At 43.7% G+C, this 22,184-nt stretch overlaps 1 long non-coding RNA gene across 1 annotated transcript in view; it reads right to left on the bottom strand.

The window, feature by feature from the left end:
- LOC138674343 (uncharacterized) overlaps positions 1-19,516 on the bottom strand; it is a 45,476-nt gene extending 25,960 nt beyond the window's left edge. Inside the window, exons 1-2 of the long non-coding RNA XR_011320599.1 lie at positions 19,294-19,516; positions 19,105-19,219 (exon numbers count right to left, since the gene is read on the bottom strand). This is a non-coding gene — a long non-coding RNA (uncharacterized lncRNA). The remainder of the gene's footprint in view (positions 1-19,104; positions 19,220-19,293) is intronic.
- Positions 19,517-22,184: the final 2,668 nt, after the last annotated feature.

Consider the following 22,184-nt stretch of genomic DNA (forward strand, 5'->3'; position numbering starts at 1 on the left):
ACCCATAAAGGCAACAGGTTTCTGCTAATAACCAAGAAAAATTATCTTTCACAATTGGTGCAGAATCCAACCAGAGGAGCAGCACTTTTAGACCTAATACTATCTAATAGACCTGACAGAATAACAAATCTGCAGGTGGTTGGGCATCTAGGAAATAGCGACCACAATATTGTACAGTTTCACCTGTCTTTCACTAGGGGGACTTGTCAGGGAGTCACAAAAACACTGAACTTTAGGAAGGCAAAGTTTGACCAGCTTAGAGATGCCCTTAATCTGGTAGACTGGGACAATATCCTCAGAAATAAGAATACAGATAATAAATGGGAAATGTTTAAGAACATCCTAAATAGGCAGTGTAAGCGGTTTATACCTTGTGGGAATAAAAGGACTAGAAATAGGAAAAACCCAATGTGGCTAAACAAAGAAGTAAGACAGGCAATTAACAGTAAAAAGAAAGCATTTGCACTACTAAAGCAGGATGGCACCATTGAAGCTCTAAAAAACTATAGGGAGAAAAATACTTTATCTAAAAAACTAATTAAAGCTGCCAAAAAGGAAACAGAGAAGCACATTGCTAAGGAGAGTAAAACTAATCCCAAACTGTTCTTCAACTATATCAATAGTAAAAGAATAAAAACTGAAAATGTAGGCCCCTTAAAAAATAGTGAGGAAAGAATGGTTGTAGATGACGAGGAAAAAGCTAACATATTAAACACCTTTTTCTCCACGGTATTCACGGTGGAAAATGAAATGCTAGGTGAAATCCCAAGAAACAATGAAAACCCTATATTAAGGGTCACCAATCTAACCCAAGAAGAGGTGCGAAATCGGCTAAATAAGATTAAAATAGATAAATCTCCGGGTCCGGATGGCATACACCCACGAGTACTAAGAGAACTAAGTAATGTAATAGATAAACCATTATTTCTTATTTTTAGGGACTCTATAGCGACGGGGTCTGTTCCGCAGGACTGGCGCATAGCAAATGTGGTGCCAATATTCAAAAAGGGCTCTAAAAGTGAACCTGGAAATTATAGGCCAGTAAGTCTAACCTCTATTGTTGGTAAAATATTTGAAGGGTTTCTGAGGGATGTTATTCTGGATTATCTCAATGAGAATAACTGTTTAACTCCATATCAGCATGGGTTTATGAGAAATCGCTCCTGTCAAACCAATCTAATCAGTTTTTATGAAGAGGTAAGCTATAGGCTGGACCACGGTGAGTCATTGGACGTGGTATATCTCGATTTTTCCAAAGCGTTTGATACCGTGCCGCACAAGAGGTTGGTACACAAAATGAGAATGCTTGGTCTGGGGGAAAATGTGTGTAAATGGGTTAGTAACTGGCTTAGTGATAGAAAGCAGAGCATGGTTATAAATGGTATAGTCTCTAACTGGGTCGCTGTGACCAGTGGGGTACCGCAGGGGTCAGTATTGGGACCTGTTCTCTTCAACATATTCATTAATGATCTGGTAGAAGGTTTACACAGTAAAATATCGATATTTGCAGATGATACAAAACTATGTAAAGCAGTTAATACAAGAGAAGATAGTATTCTGCTACAGATGGATCTGGATAAGTTGGAAACTTGGGCTGAAAGGTGGCAGATGAGGTTTAACAATGATAAATGTAAGGTTATACACATGGGAAGAAGGAATCAATATCACCATTACACACTGAACGGGAAACCACTGGGTAAATCTGACAGGGAGAAGGACTTGGGGATCCTAGTTAATGATAAACTTACCTGGAGCAGCCAGTGCCAGGCAGCAGCTGCCAAGGCAAACAGGATCATGGGGTGCATTAAAAGAGGTCTGGATACACATGATGAGAGCATTATACTGCCTCTGTACAAATCCCTAGTTAGACCGCACATGGAGTACTGTGTCCAGTTTTGGGCACCGGTGCTCATGAAGGATATAATGGAACTAGAGAGAGTACAAAGGAGGGCAACAAAATTAATAAAGGGGATGGGAGAACTACAATACCCAGATAGATTAGCGAAATTAAGATTATTTAGTCTAGAAAAAAGACGACTGAGGGGCGATCTAATAACCATGTATAAGTATATAAGGGGACAATACAAATATCTCGCTGAGGATCTGTTTATACCAAGGAAGGTGATGGGCACAAGGGGGCATTCTTTGCGTCTGGAGGAGAGAAGGTTTTTCCACCAACATAGAAGAGGATTCTTTACTGTTAGGGCGGTGAGAATCTGGAATTGCTTGCCTGAGGAGGTGGTGATGGCGAACTCAGTCGAGGGGTTCAAGAGAGGCCTGGATGTCTTCCTGGAGCAGAACAATATTGTATCATACAATTATTAGGTTCTGTAGAAGGACGTAGATCTGGGGATTTATTATGATGGAATATAGGCTGAACTGGATGGACAAATGTCTTTTTTCGGCCTTACTAACTATGTTACTATGTTACTATGTTACCTTGTAGTTTTTATCTTCTATCCGGGTCAATCCTGCAGATTATTGGTGGGGTCATTATATAAGAATATAAAAAGGGACAACTATTTTTTTTTCTTTCAAGAAACAGCGCCACTCTTTAACGTAGGCCATTTCGGGTATTGCAGCCTCAGCCTATTAACCCCCATTGACTTGAAATGAGTTAAACTGTGATAAGTGGAGCCATTTCTTGAAACAAATGATCTAATTTTCTGTTCTTACCCAATTTAAACGAGCAGCGATCTACCCTCTGAATGAAATCACTCAGGTGCAAGCATCTGCAGATCCTTCTGTCGCAGAGGGTTAATACATGGTGCAGAGCATGAGGAGCAATGCTCTGTAGGTGTTTGCAGGGAGTAATGCTCTGCCTGTCCCTGGTTTGGGAGGGATTAGCAGCAATGTAAAAGGTTTGCTGTCACCATATGTTGACTGTGTCCTTACATACCCCATTCCCCGCCCCGCAGCCTTGAATGTGTTTTTCTAAGAAAAGCAGGACATTAAGGGCAGACTGTATGATAAATGATCGGGGCAGGGAGGGGCGGCTGGTGCATGTACTGAGGTTGTAGAAAGAAGGCGGGAGAACAGAAAAGGGGGATCACAAACAGCAGACACAAATAAGCCCTGTTCTTCCATAGATCCTGCAACGCCCCCCATTGCCACAAATAACCCCGGCTGCTCCACATTAGGATGTGCTCATCAGGCCTATAGTCATGGAGGGTCTCCTGGAGGATAGACCGAGGCTGGAAATACAGCCGGAGCATACACCCATATACTACATTCCCTATAACCAGCCACTGTCCATCACAGATCATGGCGACAATGAGGCAGCCGTCATTACAGAGAAATAAGGAACACATAGCTATATTGCAACCCCATAATTATCTTTTTTGCCATGTCCACGAGCTCCATATAAACTCTTCCCATAGTAAATACACTGCTCAAAAAAATAAAGGGAACACTTAAACAACAGAATATAACTCCAATTAATAAATCAAACTTCTGTGAAATCAAACTGTCCACTTAGGAAGCAACATAGAGTGAAAATCAATATCACATTCTGTCAGAATAGACAACAGATGGAAATTATTGGCAATTATCAAGACACCCTCAATAAAGGAGTGGTTCTGCAGGTGGGGACCACAGACCACATCTCAGTACCAATGCTCTATGGCTGATGTTTTGGTCACTTTTGAATGTCGGTGGTGCTTTCACACTCGTGATAGCATGAGACGGGACTCTACAACCCACACAAGTGGCTCAGGTAGTGCAGCTCATCCAGGATGGCACATCAATGCGAGCTGTGGCAAAAAGGTTTGCTGGGTCTGTCAGCGTAGTGTCCAGAGGCTGGAGGCGCTACCAGGAGACAGGCCGGTACACCAGAAGACATGGAGGGGGCCATAGGAGGGCAACAACCCAGCAGCAGGACCGCTACCCCAGCCTTTGTGCAAGGAAGAACAGGAGGAGCAGTGCCAGAGCCCTGCAAAATGACCTCCAGCAGGCCACAAATGTGCATGTGTCTGCACAAACGGTTAGAAAACGACTCCATGACAATGGTCTGAGTGTCCGATGTCCACAGATGGGGGTTGTGCTCACAGCCCAACACCGTGCAGGATGCTTGGCATTTGCCACAGAACACCAGGATTGGCAAATTCTCCACTGGCACCCTGTGCTCTTCACAGATGAAAGCAGGTTCACACTGAGCACATGTGACAGACGTGACAGAGTCTGGAGTCGCAGTGGAGAGCAATCTGCTGCCTGCAACATCCTTCAGCATGACCAGTTTCGCAGTAGGTCAGTAATGGTGTGGGGTGGCATGTCTTTGGAGGGCCGCACAGCCCTCCATGTGCTCGCCAGAGGTAGCCTGACTGCCATTAGGTGCCGAGATTAAATCCTCACACCCCTTGTGAGACCATATACTGGTGCAGTTGGCCCTGGGTTCCTCCTTATGCAGGACAATGGCAGACCTCATGTGGCTGGAGTGTGTCAGCAGTTCCTGCAAGATGAAGGCATTGAAGCTATTACAGAAGCTCTTATTACAGTAACCCGGCTCCTGATCCTCTTATTACCCTGTAACCTCTTATTATAGTAACCCGGCTCCTGATCCTCTTATTACCCCTGTAACCTCTTAATACAGTAACCCGGCTCCCTATGGACTGGCCGCCCGTTCCCGAGACCTGAATCCGATTGAACACATCTGGGACATCATGTCTCGCACCATCCACCAACGTCACGTTGCACCACAGACTGTCCAGGAGTTGGCTGATGCTTTAGTCCAGGTCTGGGAGGAGATCCCTCAGGAAACCATCTGCTGCCTCATCAGGAGCATGCCAAGGCATTGTAGGGAGATCATACAGGCACGTGGAGGCCACACACACTACTGAGCATCATTTCCTTGTCTTGAGGCATTTCCACTGAAGTTGGATCAGCCTGTAACTTCATTTTCCACTTTGATTTTGAGTATTATTCCAACTCCAGACCTCCGTGGGATATTAGTTGTGATTTACATTGATCATTTTAAGGTTTTATTGTTCTCAACACATTCTATGAAATGAATAAAGATCTGCAGTTGGAATATTTAATTTAGTGATATCTAGGATGTGGGATTTTAGTGTCCCCTTTATTTTTTTGAGCAGTGTACATTTCCTCCTTTCACTAAATATATCTTCACTATATCTCCTATTACTCCATATATCCATTCCTCACTATATCGCCCCCTATTAATCCATATATCCTCCTATATCTCCCCCTATTACCCCATATATCCTCCTATATCTCCTCATATTACCCCACATATCCTCCCTATATCTCCTCCTATTACTCTATATATCCTCCCTATATCTCCTCCTATTACTCCATATATCCTCCTATATCTCCTCCTATTACTCCATATATCCTCCTATATCTCCTCCTATTACTCCATATATCCTCCTATATCTCCTCCTATTACCCCACATATCCTCCCTATATCTCCCCCTATTACTCCATATATCCTCCCTATATCTCCTCCTATTACTCCATATATCCTCCCTATATCTCCTCCTATTACTCCATATATCCTCCCTATATCTCCTCCTATTACTCCATATATCCTCCCTATATCTCCCCCTATTACTCCATATATCCTCCCTATATCTCCTCCTATTACTCCATATATCCTCCCTATATCTCCTCCTATTACTCCATATATCCTCCCTATATCTCCCCCTATTACTCCATATATCCTCCCTATATCTCCTCCTATTACTCCATATATCCTCCCTATATCTCCCCCTATTACTCCATATATCCTCCCTATATCTCCTCCTATTACTCCATATATCCTCCCTATATCTCCTCCTATTACCCCATATATCCTCCTATATCTCCTCCTATTACTCCATATATCCTCCCTATATCTCCTCCTATTACCCCATATATCCTCCTATATCTCCCCCTATTACTCCATATATCCTCCTATATCTCCTCCTATTACTCCATATATCCTCCCTATATCTCCCCCTATTACTCCATATATCCCCCTATATCTCCTCCTATTACCCCACATATCCTCCCTATATCTCCTCCTATTACTCTGTATACTACAGTTCTAAGTCCTCCTCTTCACATAATTTCTCCATATTACCCCAGTTGACCTCTCCTTAAAAATCACTCTCCTTTCTGTTCCCTTTTCTCTGCTCTCACCCTCCCTCTTCCCTCTCTCCTTCTCTCACACTAACACCATTCCTGTCGCTGAGAAATCTATTAATAGCTTTGTCAAAGTACATTCTGTTCTCCTCCTTACACAAGTCTGTTTACTCCCCTGCAGGGATCCAAAAGAGAGGGAGGGGAGCGGACATAACAGACCTCAGATCCCCTTTCACACTAGTGACCCTGTAACATCTCACTGGAGTAATTCAGTATTTCACTCACATATTAACTTTGCATTTGAACATATCATCATCTGAAACTATTCCTCTAGTTCTTGTAGAAACCCGGCTCCTGATCCTCTTATTACCCTGTAACCTCTTATTACAGTAACCTGGCTCCTGATCCTCTTATTACCCTGTAACCTCTTATTACAGTAACCCGGCTCCTGATCCTCTTATTACCCCTGTAACCTCTTATTACAGTAACCCGGCTCCTGATCCTCTTATTACCCTGTAACCTCTTATTACAGTAACCTGGCTCCTGATCCTCTTATTACCCTGTAACCTCTTATTACAGTAACCCGGCTCCTGATCCTCTTATTACCCCTGTAACCTCTTATTACAGTAACCCGGCTCCTGATCCTCTTATTACCCTGTAACCTCTTATTACAGTAACCCGGCTCCTGATCCTCTTATTACCCTGTAACCTCTTATTACAGTAACCCGGCTCCTGATCCTCTTATTACCCTGTAACCTCTTATTACAGTAACCCGGCTCCTGATCCTCTTATTACCCCTGTAACCTCTTATTACAGTAACCCGGCTCCTGATCCTTTTATTACCCTGTAACCTCTTATTACAGTAACCCGGCTCCTGATCCTCTTATTACCCCTGTAACCTCTTATTACAGTAACCCGGCTCTTGATCCTCTTATTACCCTGTAACCTCTTATTACAGTAACCCGGCTCCTGATCCTCTTATTACCCCTGTAACCTCTTATTACAGTAACCCGGCTCCTGATCCTCTTATTACCCCTGTAACCTCTTATTACAGTAACCCGGCTCCTGATCCTCTTATTACCCTGTAACCTCTTATTACAGTAACCCGGCTCTTGATCCTCTTATTACCCTGTAACCTCTTATTACAGTAACCCGGCTCCTGATCCTCTTATTACCCTGTAACCTCTTATTACAGTAACCCGGCTCCTGATCCTCTTATTACCCTGTAACCTCTTATAACAGTAACCCGGCTCCTGATCCTCTTATTACCCTGTAACCTCTTATTACAGTAACCCGGCTCCAGATCCTCTTATTACCCTGTAACCTCTTATAACAGTAACCCGGCTCCTGATCCTCTTATTACCCTGTAACCTCTTATTACAGTAACCCGGCTCCTGATCCTCTTATTACCCCTGTAACCTCTTATTACAGTAACCCGGCTCCTGATCCTCTTATTACCCTGTAACCTCTTATTACAGTAACTCGGCTCCAGATCCTCTTATTACCCCTGTAACCTCTTATTACAGTAACCCGGCTCCTGATCCTCTTATTATCCCTGTAACCTCTTATTACAGTAACCCGGCTCCTGATCCTCTTATTACCCTGTAACCTCTTATTACAGTAACCCGGCTCCTGATCCTCTTATTACCCTGTAACCTCTTATTACAGTAACCCGGCTCCTGATCCTCTTATTACCCTGTAACCTCTTATTACAGTAACCCGACTCCTGATCCTCTTATTACCCCTGTAACCTCTTATTACAGTAACCCGGCTCCTGATCCTCTTATTATCCCTGTAACCTCTTATTACAGTAACCCGGCTCCTGATCCTCTTATTACCCTGTAACCTCTTATTACAGTAACCCGGCTCCTGATCCTCTTATTACCCCTGTAACCTCTTATTACAGTTACCCGGCTCCTGATCCTCTTATTACCCTGTAACCTCTTATTACAGTAACCCGGCTCCTGATCCTCTTATAACCCCTGTAACCTCTTATTACAGTAACCCGGCTCTTGATCCTCTTATTACCCCTGTAACCTCTTATTACAGTAACCCGGCTCCTGATCCTCTTATTACCCTGTAACCTCTTATTACAGTAACCCAGCTCCTGATCCTCTTATTACCCCTGTAACCTCTTATTACAGTAACCCGGCTCCTGATCCTCTTATTATCCCTGTAACCTCTTATTACAGTAACCCGGCTCCTGATCCTCTAATTACCCTGTAACCTCTTATTACAGTAACCCGGCTCTTGATCCTCTTATTACCCCTGTAACCTCTTATTACAGTAACCCGGCTCCTGATCCTCTTATTACCCTGTAACCTCTTATTACAGTAACCCGGCTCCTGATCCTCTTATTACCCCTGTAACCTCTTATTACAGTAACCCGGCTCCTGATCCTCTTATTACCCCTGTAACCTCTTATTACAGTAACCCGGCTCCTGATCCTCTCATTACCCTGTAACCTCTTATTACAGTAACCCGGCTCCTGATCCTCTTATTACCCTGTAACCTCTTATTACAGTAACCCGGCTCCTGATCCTCTTATTACCCTGTAACCTCTTATTACAGTAACCCGGCTCCTGATCCTCTTATTACCACTGTAACCTCTTATTACAGTAACCCGGCTCCTGATCCTCTCATTACCCCTGTAACCTCTTATTACTGTAACCCGGCTCCTGATCCTCTTATTACCCTGTAACCTCTTATTACAGTAACCCGGCTCCTGATCCTCTTATTACCCTGTAACCTCTTATTACAGTAACCCGGCTCCTGATCCTCTCATTACCCCTGTAACCTCTTATTACAGTAACCCGGCTCCTGATCTGTTGTGAATTCTGTTGTCGGGCTCCCTCCTGTGGTCATGAATGGTACTTCGGCTGGTTCTGTCCATGGACTTCCTCTGGTGGGTGTTTCTGAGTTTCCTTCCACAGGTGACGAGGTTAATTCGTTAGCTGGCTGCTCTATTTAACTCCACTTAGATCTTTGCTCCATGCCACCTGTCAATGTTCCAGTATTGGTCTAGTTCACTCCTGGATCGTTCTTGTGACCTGTCTTCCCAGCAGAAGCTAAGTTCCTGCTTGTATTTTCTTTGGTTTGCTATTTTTCTGTCCAGCTTGCTATTTTTATTATTGTTCTTGCTTGCTGGAAGCTCTGGGATGCAGAGGGAGCGCCTCCGCACCGTGAGTCGGTGCGGAGGGTCTTTTTGCGCCCTCTGCGTGGTCTTTTTGTAGGTTTTTGTGCTGACCGCAAAGCAACCTTTCCTATCCTCAGTCTGTTCAGTAAGTCGGGCCTCACTTTGCTAAATCTATTTCATCTCTGTGTTTGTATTTTCATCTTTACTCACAGTCATTATATGTGGGGGGGCTGCCTTTTCCTTTGGGGAATTTCTCTGAGGCAAGGTAGGCTTTATTTTTCTATCTTCAGGGCTAGCTAGTTCCTTAAGCTGTGCCGAGTTGCATAGGGAGCGTTAGGAACAATCCACGGCTATTTCTAGTGTGTGTGATAGGATTAGGGATTGCGGTCAGCAGAGTTCCCACGTCCCAGAGCTCGTCCTTTATTATCAGTAACTATCAGGTCATTCCGTGTGCTCTTAACCACCAGGTCCATTATTGTCCTGACCACCAGGTCATAACAGTACAGGTGGCCCAAAGTACTAATGCATCTCAATAGAGGGATAAGAGAAGTTCTGAGACCATTTTTTTTTCTTTGCAGTGTGTTTTGTCTCTCTTTTCCCCTTTACCTCTGGGTGGTTCAGGACACAGGTGTAAACATGGACATTCAAGGTCTGTCCTCTTGGATGGATAATCTCACTACAAGGGTACAAAACATTCAAGATTTTGTGGTTCAGAATCCGATGTCAGAGCCTAGGATTCCAATTCCTGATTTGTTTTTTGGTGATAGATCTAAGTTCTTGAATTTCAAAAATAATTGTAAATTGTTTCTTGCCTTGAAACCTCGCTCCTCAGGTGACCCTGTTCAACAAGTAAAGATCATTATTTCTTTGTTACGTGGTGACCCTCAAGACTGGGCATTTTCCCTTGCGCCAGGAGATCCGGCATTGTGTGATGTTGATGCGTTTTTCCTGGCGCTTGGATTGCTTTATGACGAACCTAATTCAGTGGATCAGGCAGAGAAAATCTTGCTGGCTCTGTGTCAGGGTCAGGATGAAGTGGAGATACTGTATATTGTCAGAAGTTTAGAAAGTGGTCTGTGGTCACTCAGTGGAATGAATGTGCCCTGGCAGCAATCTTCAGAAAGGGTCTCTCTGAAGCCCTTAAGGATGTCATGGTGGGATTTCCCATGCCTGCTGGTCTGAATGAGTCTATGTCTTTGGCCATTCAGATCGATCGACGCTTGCGTGAGCGTAAAGCTGTGCACCATTTGGCGGTACTATCTGAGCATGGGCCTGAGCCTATGCAATGTGATAGGACTTTGACCAGAGCTGAACGGCAAGAACACAGACGTCGGAATGGGCTATGTTTTTACTGTGGTGATTCCACTCATGTTACCTCCGATTGTCCTAAGCGCACTAAGCGGTTCGCTAGGTCTGCCACCATTGGTACGGTACAGTCTAAATTTCTATTGTCCGTTACTCTGATTTGCTCTTTGTCATCCTATTCTGTTATGGCATTTGTGGATTCAGGCGCTGCCCTGAATTTGATGGACTTGGAGTATGCTAGGCGCTGTGGTTTTTTCTTGGAGCCCTTGCAGTATCCTATTCCATTGAGAGGAATTGATGCTACGCCTTTGGCCAAGAATAAGCCTCAGTACTGGACCCAATTGACCATGTGCATGGCTCCTGCACATCAGGAGGATATCCGCTTTCTGGTGCTGCATAATCTGCATGATGTGGTCGTTTTGGGGTTGCCATGGCTACAGGTTCATAATCCAGTATTGGACTGGAAATCTATGTCTGTGTCCAGCTGGGGTTGCCAGGGTGTACATGGTGATGTTCCATTTTTGTCTATTTCGTCTTCCACTCCTTCTGAAGTCCCGGAGTTTTTGTCGGATTACCGGGATGTATTTGATGAGCCCAAAGCCAGTGCCCTACCTCCTCATAGGGATTGCGATTGTGCAATTAATTTGATTCCTGGTAGTAAGTTTCCTAAGGGCCAATTGTTCAATTTATCTGTGCCAGAACACGCCGCTATGTGGAGTTATATAAAGAAATCCTTGGAGAAAGGCCATATTCGCCCGTCGTCATCACCGTTAGGAGCAGGGTTCTTTTTTGTGGCCAAGAAGGATGGTTCTTTGAGACCTTGTATTGATTACCGCCTTCTTAATAAAATTACAGTCAAATTTCAGTATCCGTTGCCGTTGCTGTCTGATTTGTTTGCTCGTATTAAAGGGGCAAGTTGGTTCACCAAGATAGATCTTCGAGGGGCGTATAATCTTGTGCGTATTAAACAAGGCGATGAATGGAAAACAGCATTTAATATGCCCGAGGGCCATTTTGAGTACCTGGTTATGCCATTCGGGCTTTCCAATGCTCCATCAGTATTTCAGTCCTTTATGCATGACATCTTCCGAGAGTACCTGGATAAATTCCTGATTGTGTATTTGGATGATATTTTGGTCTTTTCGGATGATTGGGAGTCTCATGTGAAGCAGGTCAGAATGGTGTTCCAGGTCCTTCGTGCGAATTCCTTGTTTGTGAAGGGGTCAAAGTGTCTCTTTGGAGTTCAGAAGGTTTCATTTTTGGGGTTAATTTTTTCCCCTTCTACTATCAAGATGGACCCTGTTAAAGTCCAGGCCATTTACGATTGGACTCAGCCGACATCTGTGAAGAGCCTGCAAAAGTTCCTGGGCTTTGCTAATTTTTATCGGCGCTTCATCGCTAATTTTTCTAGTGTTGCTAAACCGTTGACTGATTTGACCAAGAAGGGTGCTGATGTGGTCAATTGGTCTTCTGCAGCTGTAGAGGCTTTTCAGGAGTTGAAGCGTCGTTTTTCTTCTGCCCCTGTGTTGTGCCAGCCAGATGTTTCGCTCCCGTTTCAGGTTGAGGTTGATGCTTCTGAGATTGGAGCAGGGGCTGTTTTGTCGCAAAGAAGTTCTGATGGCTCGGTGATGAAGCCATGTGCTTTCTTTTCTAGAAAGTTTTCGCCTGCTGAGCGTAATTATGATGTTGGTAATCGAGAGTTGTTGGCCATGAAGTGGGCATTCGAGGAGTGGCGTCATTGGCTTGAAGGAGCCAAGCATCGCGTGGTGGTCTTGACAGATCACAAGAATTTGACCTATCTTGAGTCTGCCAAACGGTTGAATCCGAGACAGGTTCGATGGTCGTTATTTTTCTCCCGTTTTGATTTTGTGGTTTCGTACCTTCCGGGCTCTAAGAATGTGAAGGCTGATGCCCTGTCAAGGAGTTTTGTGCCTGACTCTCCGGGTGTTCCTGAGCCGGCGGGTATTCTCAAAGAGGGGGTAATTTTGTCTGCCATCTCCCCTGATTTGCGGCGGGTGCTGCAAAAATTTCAGGCTGATAGACCTGACCGTTGCCCAGCGGAGAAACTGTTTGTCCCTGATAGATGGACTAGTAGAGTTATCTCTGAGATTCATTGTTCAGTGTTGGCTGGTCATCCTGGAATCTTTGGTACCAGAGATTTGGTGGCTAGATCCTTTTGGTGGCCGTCTTTGTCACGGGATGTGCGTTCTTTTGTGCAGTCCTGTGGGACTTGTGCTCGGGCTAAGCCCTGCTGTTCTCGTGCCAGTGGGTTGCTTTTGCGCTTGCCGGTCCCGAAGAGGCCCTGGACGCATATTTCTATGGATTTTGTTTCGGATCTCCCCGTCTCTCAAAAGATGTCGGTCATTTGGGTGGTTTGTGATCGCTTTTCTAAGATGGTCCATTTGGTACCTTTGTCTAAATTGCCTTCCTCCTCTGATTTGGTGCCATTATTTTTCCAGCATGTAGTTCGTTTACATGGTATCCCGGAGAACATCGTTTCTGACAGAGGTTCCCAGTTTGTTTCGAGGTTTTGGCGATCCTTTTGTGCTAGGATGGGCATTGATTTGTCTTTTTCCTCGGCTTTCCATCCTCAGACAAATGGCCAAAACGAACGAACTAATCAAACTTTGGAAACATATCTGAGATGCTTTGTTTCTGCTGATCAGGATGATTGGGTGTCCTTTTTGCCGTTGGCTGAGTTCGCCCTTAATAATCGGGCCAGCTCGGCTACTTTGGTTTCGCCGTTTTTCTGCAATTCTGGTTTCCATCCTCGTTTCTCTTCAGGGCAGGTTGAGTCTTCGGACTGTCCTGGTGTAGATACTGTGGTAGATAGGTTGCAGCAGATTTGGACTCATGTGGTGGACAATTTGACATTGTCCCAGGAGAAGGCTCAACGTTTCGCTAACCGCCGGCGCTGTGTGGGTCCCCGACTTCGTGTTGGGGATTTGGTTTGGTTGTCGTCTCATTATGTTCCTATGAAGGTTTCCTCTCCTAAGTTTAAGCCTCGTTTCATTGGTCCGTATAAGATTTCTGAGGTTATCAATCCTGTGTCATTTCGTTTGGCCCTTCCTGCTTCTTTTGTCATCCATAATGTGTTCCATAGGTCGTTATTGCGGAGATACGTGGCGCCTGTGGTTCCATCCGTTGATCCTCCTGCCCCGGTGTTGGTTGAGGGGGAGTTGGAGTATGTGGTGAAGATTTTGGATTCTCGTGTTTCGAGACGGAAACTCCAGTACCTGGTCAAGTGGAAGGGTTATGGTCAGGAAGATAATTCCTGGGTTTTTGCCTCTGATGTTCATGCTGCCGATCTGGTTCGTGCCTTTCATTTGGCTCATCCTGGTCGGCCTGGGGGCTCTAGTGAGGGTTCGGTGACCCTTCCTCAAGGGGGGGGTACTGTTGTGAATTCTGTTGTCGGGCTCCCTCTTGTGGTCATGAATGGTACTTCGGCTGGTTCTGTCCATGTTCTTCCTCTGGTGGGTGTTTCTGAGTTTCCTTCCACAGGTGACGAGGTTAATTCGTTAGCTGGCTGCTCTATTTAACTCCACTTAGATCTTTGCTCCATGCCACCTGTCAATGTTCCAGTATTGGTCTAGTTCACTCCTGGATCGTTCTTGTGACCTGTCTTCCCAGCAGAAGCTAAGTTCCTGCTTGTATTTTCTTTGGTTTGCTATTTTTCTGTCCAGCTTGCTATTTTTATTATTGTTCTTGCTTGCTGGAAGCTCTGGGACGCAGAGGGAGCGCCTCCGCACCGTGAGTCGGTGCGGAGGGTCTTTTTGCGCCCTCTGCATGGTCTTTTTGTAGGTTTTTGTGCTGACCGCAAAGCAACCTTTCCTATCCTCAGTCTGTTCAGTAAGTCGGGCCTCACTTTGCTAAATCTATTTCATCTCTGTGTTTGTATTTTCATCTTTACTCACAGTCATTATATGTGGGGGGCTGCCTTTTCCTTTGGGGAATTTCTCTGAGGCAAGGTAGGCTTTATTTTTCTATCTTCAGGGCTAGCTAGTTCCTTAGGCTGTGCCGAGTTGCATAGGGAGCGTTAGGAGCAATCCACGGCTATTTCTAGTGTGTGTGATAGGATTAGGGATTGCGATCAGCAGAGTTCCCACGTCCCAGAGCTCGTCCTTTATTATCAGTAACTATCAGGTCATTCCGTGTGCTCTTAACCACCAGGTCCATTATTGTCCTGACCACCAGGTCATAACACTGATCCTCTTATTACCCTGTAACCTCTTATTACAGTAACCCGGCTCCTGATCCTCTTATTATCCTGTAACCTCTTATTACAGTAACCCGACTCCTGATCCTCTTATTACCCCTGTAACCTCTTATTACAGTAACCCGGCTCCTGATCCTCTTATTACCTCTGTAACCTCTTACTACAGTAACCCGGCTCCTGATCCTCTTATTACCCCTGTAACCTCTTATTACAGTAACCCGGCTCCTGATCCTCTTATTACCTCTGTAACCTCTTACTACAGTAACCCGGCTCCTGATCCTCTTATTACCTCTGTAACCTCTTACTACAGTAACCCGGCTCCTGATCCTCTTATTACCCTGTAACCTCTTATTACAGTAACCCGGCTCCTGATCCTCTTATTACCCTGTAACCTCTTATTACAGTAACCCGGCTCCTGATCCTCTTATTACCCCTGTAACTTCTTATTACAGTAACCCGGCTCCTGTTCCTCTTATTACCCCTGTAACCTCTTATTACAGTAACCCGACTCCTGATCCTCTTATTACCCCTGTAACCTCTTATTACAGTAACCCGGCTCCTGATCCTCTTATTACCCCTGTAACCTCTTATTACAGTAACCCGGCTCCTGATCCTCTTATTACCCTGTATCCTCTTATTACAGTAACCCGGCTCCTGATCCTCTTATTACCCCTGTAACCTCTTATTACAGTAACCCGGCTCCTGATCCTCTTATTACCCTGTAACCTCTTATTACAGTAACCCGGCTCCTGATCCTCTTATTACCCCTGTAACCTCTTATTACAGTAACCCGGCTCCTGATCCTCTTATTACCCTGTAACCTCTTATTACAGTAACCCGGCTCCTGATCCTCTTATTACCCCTGTAACCTCTTATTACAGTAACCCGGCTCCTGATCCTCTTATTACCCCTGTAACCTCTTATTACAGTAACCCGGCTCCTGATCCTCTTATTACCCCTGTAACCTCTTATTACAGTAACCCGGCTCCTGATCCCCTTATTACCCTGTAACCTCTTATTACAGTAACCCGGCTCCTGATCCTCTTATTACCCTGTAACCTCTTATTACAGTAACCCGGCTCCTGATCCTCTTATTACCCAGTAACCTCTTATTACAGTAACCCGGCTCCTGATCCTCTTATTACCCTGTAACCTCTTATTACAGTAACCCGGCTCCTGATCCTCTTATTACCCTGTAACCTCTTATTACAGTAACCTGGCTCCTGCTCCTCTTATTACCCTGTAACCTCTTATTACAGTAACCCGGCTCCTGATCCTCTTATTACCCTGTAACCTCTTATTACAGTAACCTGGCTCCTGCTCCTCTTATTACCCTGTAACCTCTTATTACAGTAACCCGGCTCCTGATCCTCTTATTACCCCTGTAACCTCTTATTACAGTAACCCGGCTCCTGATCCTCTTATTACCCTGTAACCTCTTACTACAGTAACCCGGCTCCTGATCCTCTTATTACCCCTGTAACCTCTTATTACAGTAACCCGGCTCCTGATCCTCTTATTACCCCTGTAACCTCTTATTACAGTAACCCGGCTCCTGATCCTCTTATTACCCCTGTAACCTCTTATTACAGTAACCCGGCTCCTGATCCTCTTATTACCCTGTAACCTCTTATTACAGTAACCCGGCTCCTGATCCTCTTATTACCCGTGTAACCTCTTATTACAGTAACCCGGCTCCTGATCCTCTTATTACCCTTTAACCTCTTATTACAGTAACCCGGTTCCTGATCCTCTTCTTATCCTGTGACACTTTATTTCGTCATCCCGACTCCTTATTATATATCTCATTATTTTTTTTATAATTTTCTTCTTGCCACGCAGACCCTGCGCTTACGGCTTTGTATGGAGCAGGCTCAGGCTATTTCATTGGCACGAGGAGTTGGAGTAAGGCTTCCAGGGTCCCCCTGTCTGTTTTCGCTCATTCTTCTGCCAACTTGGCTGCAGAGCCGAGAGCAGCGTAACGGTTATGTAATGTTCGGGGAGGGAGGTAACTCTTATGATGTTACTGATTTTCATTGTCACAAAATTAAATCTTTTATCTGTTTAATATTTTCGTTCTCCCTTTTACATCAGATTATTAATACATTTATATAGTCTAATAGGTTATATATGATTCGCAGAACTAATGAGATCAATTCTGTTGGTTTACTTTGTCACTTTTTTATTACTACCTACTCATCTACTGCATGAACTTGTTTGAATTTTTACATGTCTTGAATATATTTTTATAGTTGTTTTAGCTATCATCTTAAAGAGATTTTCTGAAACCAGAGGTGAATTTCTTACTAAATATCTATTTTTGCAATTTAATAATCTAACCACTTTTCTAATACACTAAATTTAAAACTTCCTTACTCTTCCCGCTCTACTCTGTCGTACTGTTTGTTCTTTTGTGTTTTTTTTTCTTCTGATTTCGTTTTGTTTGACTATCCCTAGATCCACTGGTGATTCTCTGCTGACACCACCCTGAAATGAAGCGTCATCAGTGACATCCGTTTCAGGGACTGGGCTAGTCCCCGCTCTACTGAGCAGGCATCGGTTGTCAATTTCTAAACATACTGAGTATGCAATCTTGCTCACTGCGCGGTATAGTCCTTTGAATGCGCACTGACAGTGCGCTTCCTCGTCGGGTCTAAATAGAAGTGTCAAGCTGACAAGAGAGTGCACTGTCAGTGTGCATTGAAAAAGAGAGAGAGAGAATGTGGCAGAGAGAACAGAAAACAGCCCAGCCGCTGAAAAGGACATCATCATCTTGTAACGGAACATCATCAGTGATGTCTGTTTTATGGGCTTAGCTTGTCTCTAATCAATCTCCACAATGACGTGTGCTCTCTTTCCAGCTCATTTCTGTTTAGAGCCACGGAGGGAGCGCACTGTTATTACCCAATTAATGGAATGGGCAGAGCGGACATACTGAGTATACATTGGAATTAACTAATAGCGCATGCTCAGTACAGCTGGGGCTAGCCCAGTCTTCAGCTGAATTGGATGTCACTGATGACATTTGCTTTCAGGATGGAAATAGCAGCTGCCCCATGATGACTCGTTTGAGAATTTCCAATGCATGCTTAACTCTTAGCATCTTCATCAGTTCCTCCCCTGTAAAGGCGTACAACAATCTGGAAGGAGTCAGCAGAGCACTTGATCGCTGCTTTGCCCTCACTCTGCTCCCAACTCATCCCAAACCATGTCCATTGGGTTGAGGTTTGTGATTGTGGGGGCCATGTCCTCTGACGCAGCCTCCAACCCTGTCCTTCTTGGTCACATAGCCCTTACGTTACCCGATGGTGTTTTCGGTCATTATGCTGCTGGAACACAAATTATGGTCCCACTAAGTGCAAATTGGACGGGATGGTGGTTGCTGCAGAACGCTGTGGTGGCCACGCTGGGTATCATGCCTGGAATTTGCAATAAATCACCAAAATTGCACCAGAAAAGCCCCAACGCCATAAACCTTTCCTCCACTATGCGTCACGGTGGGCGTCACACATGTAGAAACTATCACGGGTGGTATAAAAAAATCTCTAATTTTATCTTATCAAACAGATTTCCACTAATCTAATGTCTACTGATTGTATCTAGAAGAATTGATGCTGATTTGAAGGCGGCGGGGGTCACCAAATATACCAGATCTGATTTAGATTTCTCTATTGTTCATTAACTTTGAATTTTGTTAATTGCTAAAAAAAACTATTAAAACCTCCATTTTTGAACGTTTCTAACACACACACACATATATATATATATATATACACATATATATATTCACACACACACATATATATACATATATATATGCACACACATATATATATATACTGTATATATATATATATATATGTGTATATATATATATATATATGTATGTTGTAGAAAAATAAAGTATAAATAAATCAGTAAAAACCTAATAAAATACTGAAATATTTATTCTTATTGCTACAAACTATTATCTCCAGTAACCTAATACATGTGATAATGTTATACAACAAATGGGAACCTCAGTACGAATTAACCCCTGAGCCCAAGGAAGAGAACCAAAGGATAACCAAGATATATCTTATTTTATCGAAAAAGATTAAAAGAGAAAAGGTTTGATACATACAATGCAAAAAATACCCAGAGGAGATCAGGATATCACCTACAGCCGTATAATATGGATATATATATACCAGAGAGCACAGCAAGAAATGAAAACACAGTGCTTGGTAAGGTCACCTCAAGCTATTATATGCTAAGGCGTCGTCAAATATGCCAAGTATAAGAGGTACAATTTAGTCATTCTATAGCCCTAGCCGGGCATACACCATAAGCCGTCCTCATATAAAGCATGTATCATAAATGACATTACCTTAAAAGCTGTAGACCTCTAGTGTTTATAGATGGTAAATCAAATGGTGCAGGATGATCCGATTCTCCCCTCTCGCCCCGACGCGCGTTTCGCCATTAGCTTCTTCCGGGGGCCCCTGTTTTGAAGTGTCAAATTAGCATTGTGGGACATTATTGTTTAAGTAACATGTGATAATGTGTAAGCTATTACATTTTGTCACGTGCCCCCATGTTGATCATACAGGTGTTACTGTTTCTTATCCATTACCCGGCATCGGCTGCCAATTATAAGATTCCGTTAAAGTTCCTCGGGCCCCCGCTGTGTCTGTTTATTGTAATCGGAGGTAATTGGGCTCTCAGCTGGGATATTATGAGCGGCTAATGTTTTTTCTCTGTGAATGGAAGCAGAGGAAAATGCTTTATTTCATGAATATTTTATTACACGCTGTAAATATTGTAATAACCATATTATCTTAAGTCAAGTGGGAAGTTCGTGTTTTGTAATTATCTGCGTGATTTATGTCCGTACAACTCTAACAACCCTCCTGGAGCATCTACAGATCAACTGACTACATGCCAAAATTTGGATTGCTTCTGTATCCGTGTCCATAATTATCCAGTGGCCACTGTTACGCTTCCCTGACCCATTATTAAATGTCCAGATAATCCTCTACGATCCCTGGTAATTCAGTAGTTTAGTGAATAGTGTCCCTGGTGGGTCAGTGGTGCAATAAATAACATGGAGGTTCTTTTTATTCTATTAATTGCTCCTATAGTATGGTCCATCAATATCCAGTGATTATGTGCTATTGTGCTCAGTTACCAGTGACTCAGGATAGAGTCCATGATGATCCAGTAATTTACGGTCATGGCCCTAGTGTGCTAGGTGTCTTGTGTCCTGATTATTTATGAGTCCCGGAGCCATATCCATCATTAGTGAGTCAGAGGTTTGAAGAATAACACATGTTAGAGTATTTCTAGTAGTCCACAGAGCTAATAAACAGAGATGACCACTTGAGGAAGCCTTTGCAGGGTGAAACTCAACTAACAGGATGCAGCAAAACTTGTACTGGCCTTTTGAAGATCTGGCTTACAAGAAAGGATATGGTTTAATTATCACCAGAAGTGAAGGGGTGGCTGCAGGCACAACTACTGAAAAGGAATATATATACAGCTCTGGCAAAAATCAAGTGACCACACTGCACAGTTTTATAACAATCAGCTTCTCTGTATGTCTGACGGCCGTTCCATTCCAGTGTCAGTTGAATTCCAACCAGAGTACGCCTCATTCTACTTAATGTGCTTCTGATTAGGAGATAGTTGGCGTATAAAAATCCCTGCTGTGGTGTTCACAATCCTCTTGCAATAGGACAAGCTGGATGACAAAACAAGTGCTAGTAATATCCCAAACGTAATAGGAATGAAAAAAACTTTTAACCATGCCAAAGGAGTTGAAAAGAAAAGTACTGAGTGAGCAAAAGAAGGGCTCAATTCTGGCTTTACTAGCAGAGAGACACAGAGAGCGTCATGTTGCCTCGATCCTTAAAATTTCTAAGACGGCAGTCCATTACAACAAGGTCAAGCAGCAGAGATTGAGGACAACAAAGCTACAGACCGGCAGAGGGCGAAAACGACTCTCCACTGACCGGGATGACCGTCATCTTATTTGAATGTCACTCAGCAACCGCAGAATGACATCAAGTGACCTACAAAAGGAATGGCAAATGGCAGCTCGGGTGAAGTGCACGGCAAGAACAGTTCGTAACAGGCTCCTAGAGGCAGGACTCAAGTCAAGTAAAGGTACAAGAAAGCCTTTCATCAATGAGAAGGAGAGCCAGGCTGAAGTTTGCCAAAGACCATAAGGATTGGACCATAGAGGACTGGAGTAAGGTAATCTTCTCTGATGAGTCTAATTTTCAGCTTTGCCCAACACCTGGTCGTCTAATGGTTAGCCGGAGACGTGGAGAGGCATACAAGCCACAGTGTCTTGCACCCACTGTGAAATTTGGTGGAGGATCGATGAAGATCTGGGGATGCTTCAGCAGGGCTGGAATTGGGCAGGTTGTTCTTTGCGAAGGACGTATAGATCAAGCCGCATACAAGGTTTTCCTGGAAAAATAGTTGATTCCTTCTGCTCAGGCAATGTTCCCCAACTCTGAGGACTGGTTTTTTCAGCAGGACAATGCGCCATGCCACACAGCTAGGTCAATCAAGGTGTGGATGAAGGAGCACCACATCAAATCCCTGTCATGGCCAGCCCAATCTCCAGACCTGAACCCCATTGAAAACCTCTGGAATGTAATCAAGAGGAAGATGGATAGTCACTAGCCATCAAACAAAGAAGAACTGCTCACATTTATGTACCGAGAGTGGCATAAGGTCACCCAGGAGCAGTGTGAAAGACTGGTGGAAAGCTGCCAAGACGCATGAAAGCTGTGATTAAAAATCATGGTTATTCCACCAAATATTGATTTCTGAACTCTTCCTGAGCTAAAACATTAGTATTGTTGTTTCTAAATGATTATGAACTTGTTTTTTTTTTTTGCATTATTTGAGGTCTGCAAGCAATGCATTTTTTTGCTATTTTGACAATTTCTCATTTTCAGAAAATAAATACAAAATTGCTTGGAACTTCGGAGACATGTTGTCAGCAGTTTATGGAATAAAATAACAATTTACATTTTACACAAAAATATACCTATATAGAGAAAAATCAGACAAACTGAACATTTTGTAGTCTCTTAATTTTTGCCAGAGCTGTATATTGTGACAAAGTCACTGGTAATGTAATAGAGAGGAGATATGTGTCACATATCATATGTGTCAACACTACGTGTTGTGAGAGTTAAGTTAAAGTTTCATACGTGGGCTGGTTCTCTTGTGGACATCTATAGAGTATTTGAGAGTTGTCCATCTTATCTCCATCTGCACTGCTGTGTACTGACAGGACCTGTGTGATATCATAATCATGTGGTCAGTCACATGATGGAACGAGTCACATAGTCTGGGGTTTAACCGTTTATCCCCAGAGCTTTTTTCGTTTTTGCTTTTCATTCCCCTTCTTCCCAGAGCCATAACTTTTTTATTTTTCCGCCAATATGG

Source organism: Ranitomeya imitator, chromosome 4 (genome assembly GCF_032444005.1).
Source record: "Ranitomeya imitator isolate aRanImi1 chromosome 4, aRanImi1.pri, whole genome shotgun sequence".
NCBI lineage: Eukaryota > Metazoa > Chordata > Amphibia > Anura > Dendrobatidae > Ranitomeya > Ranitomeya imitator.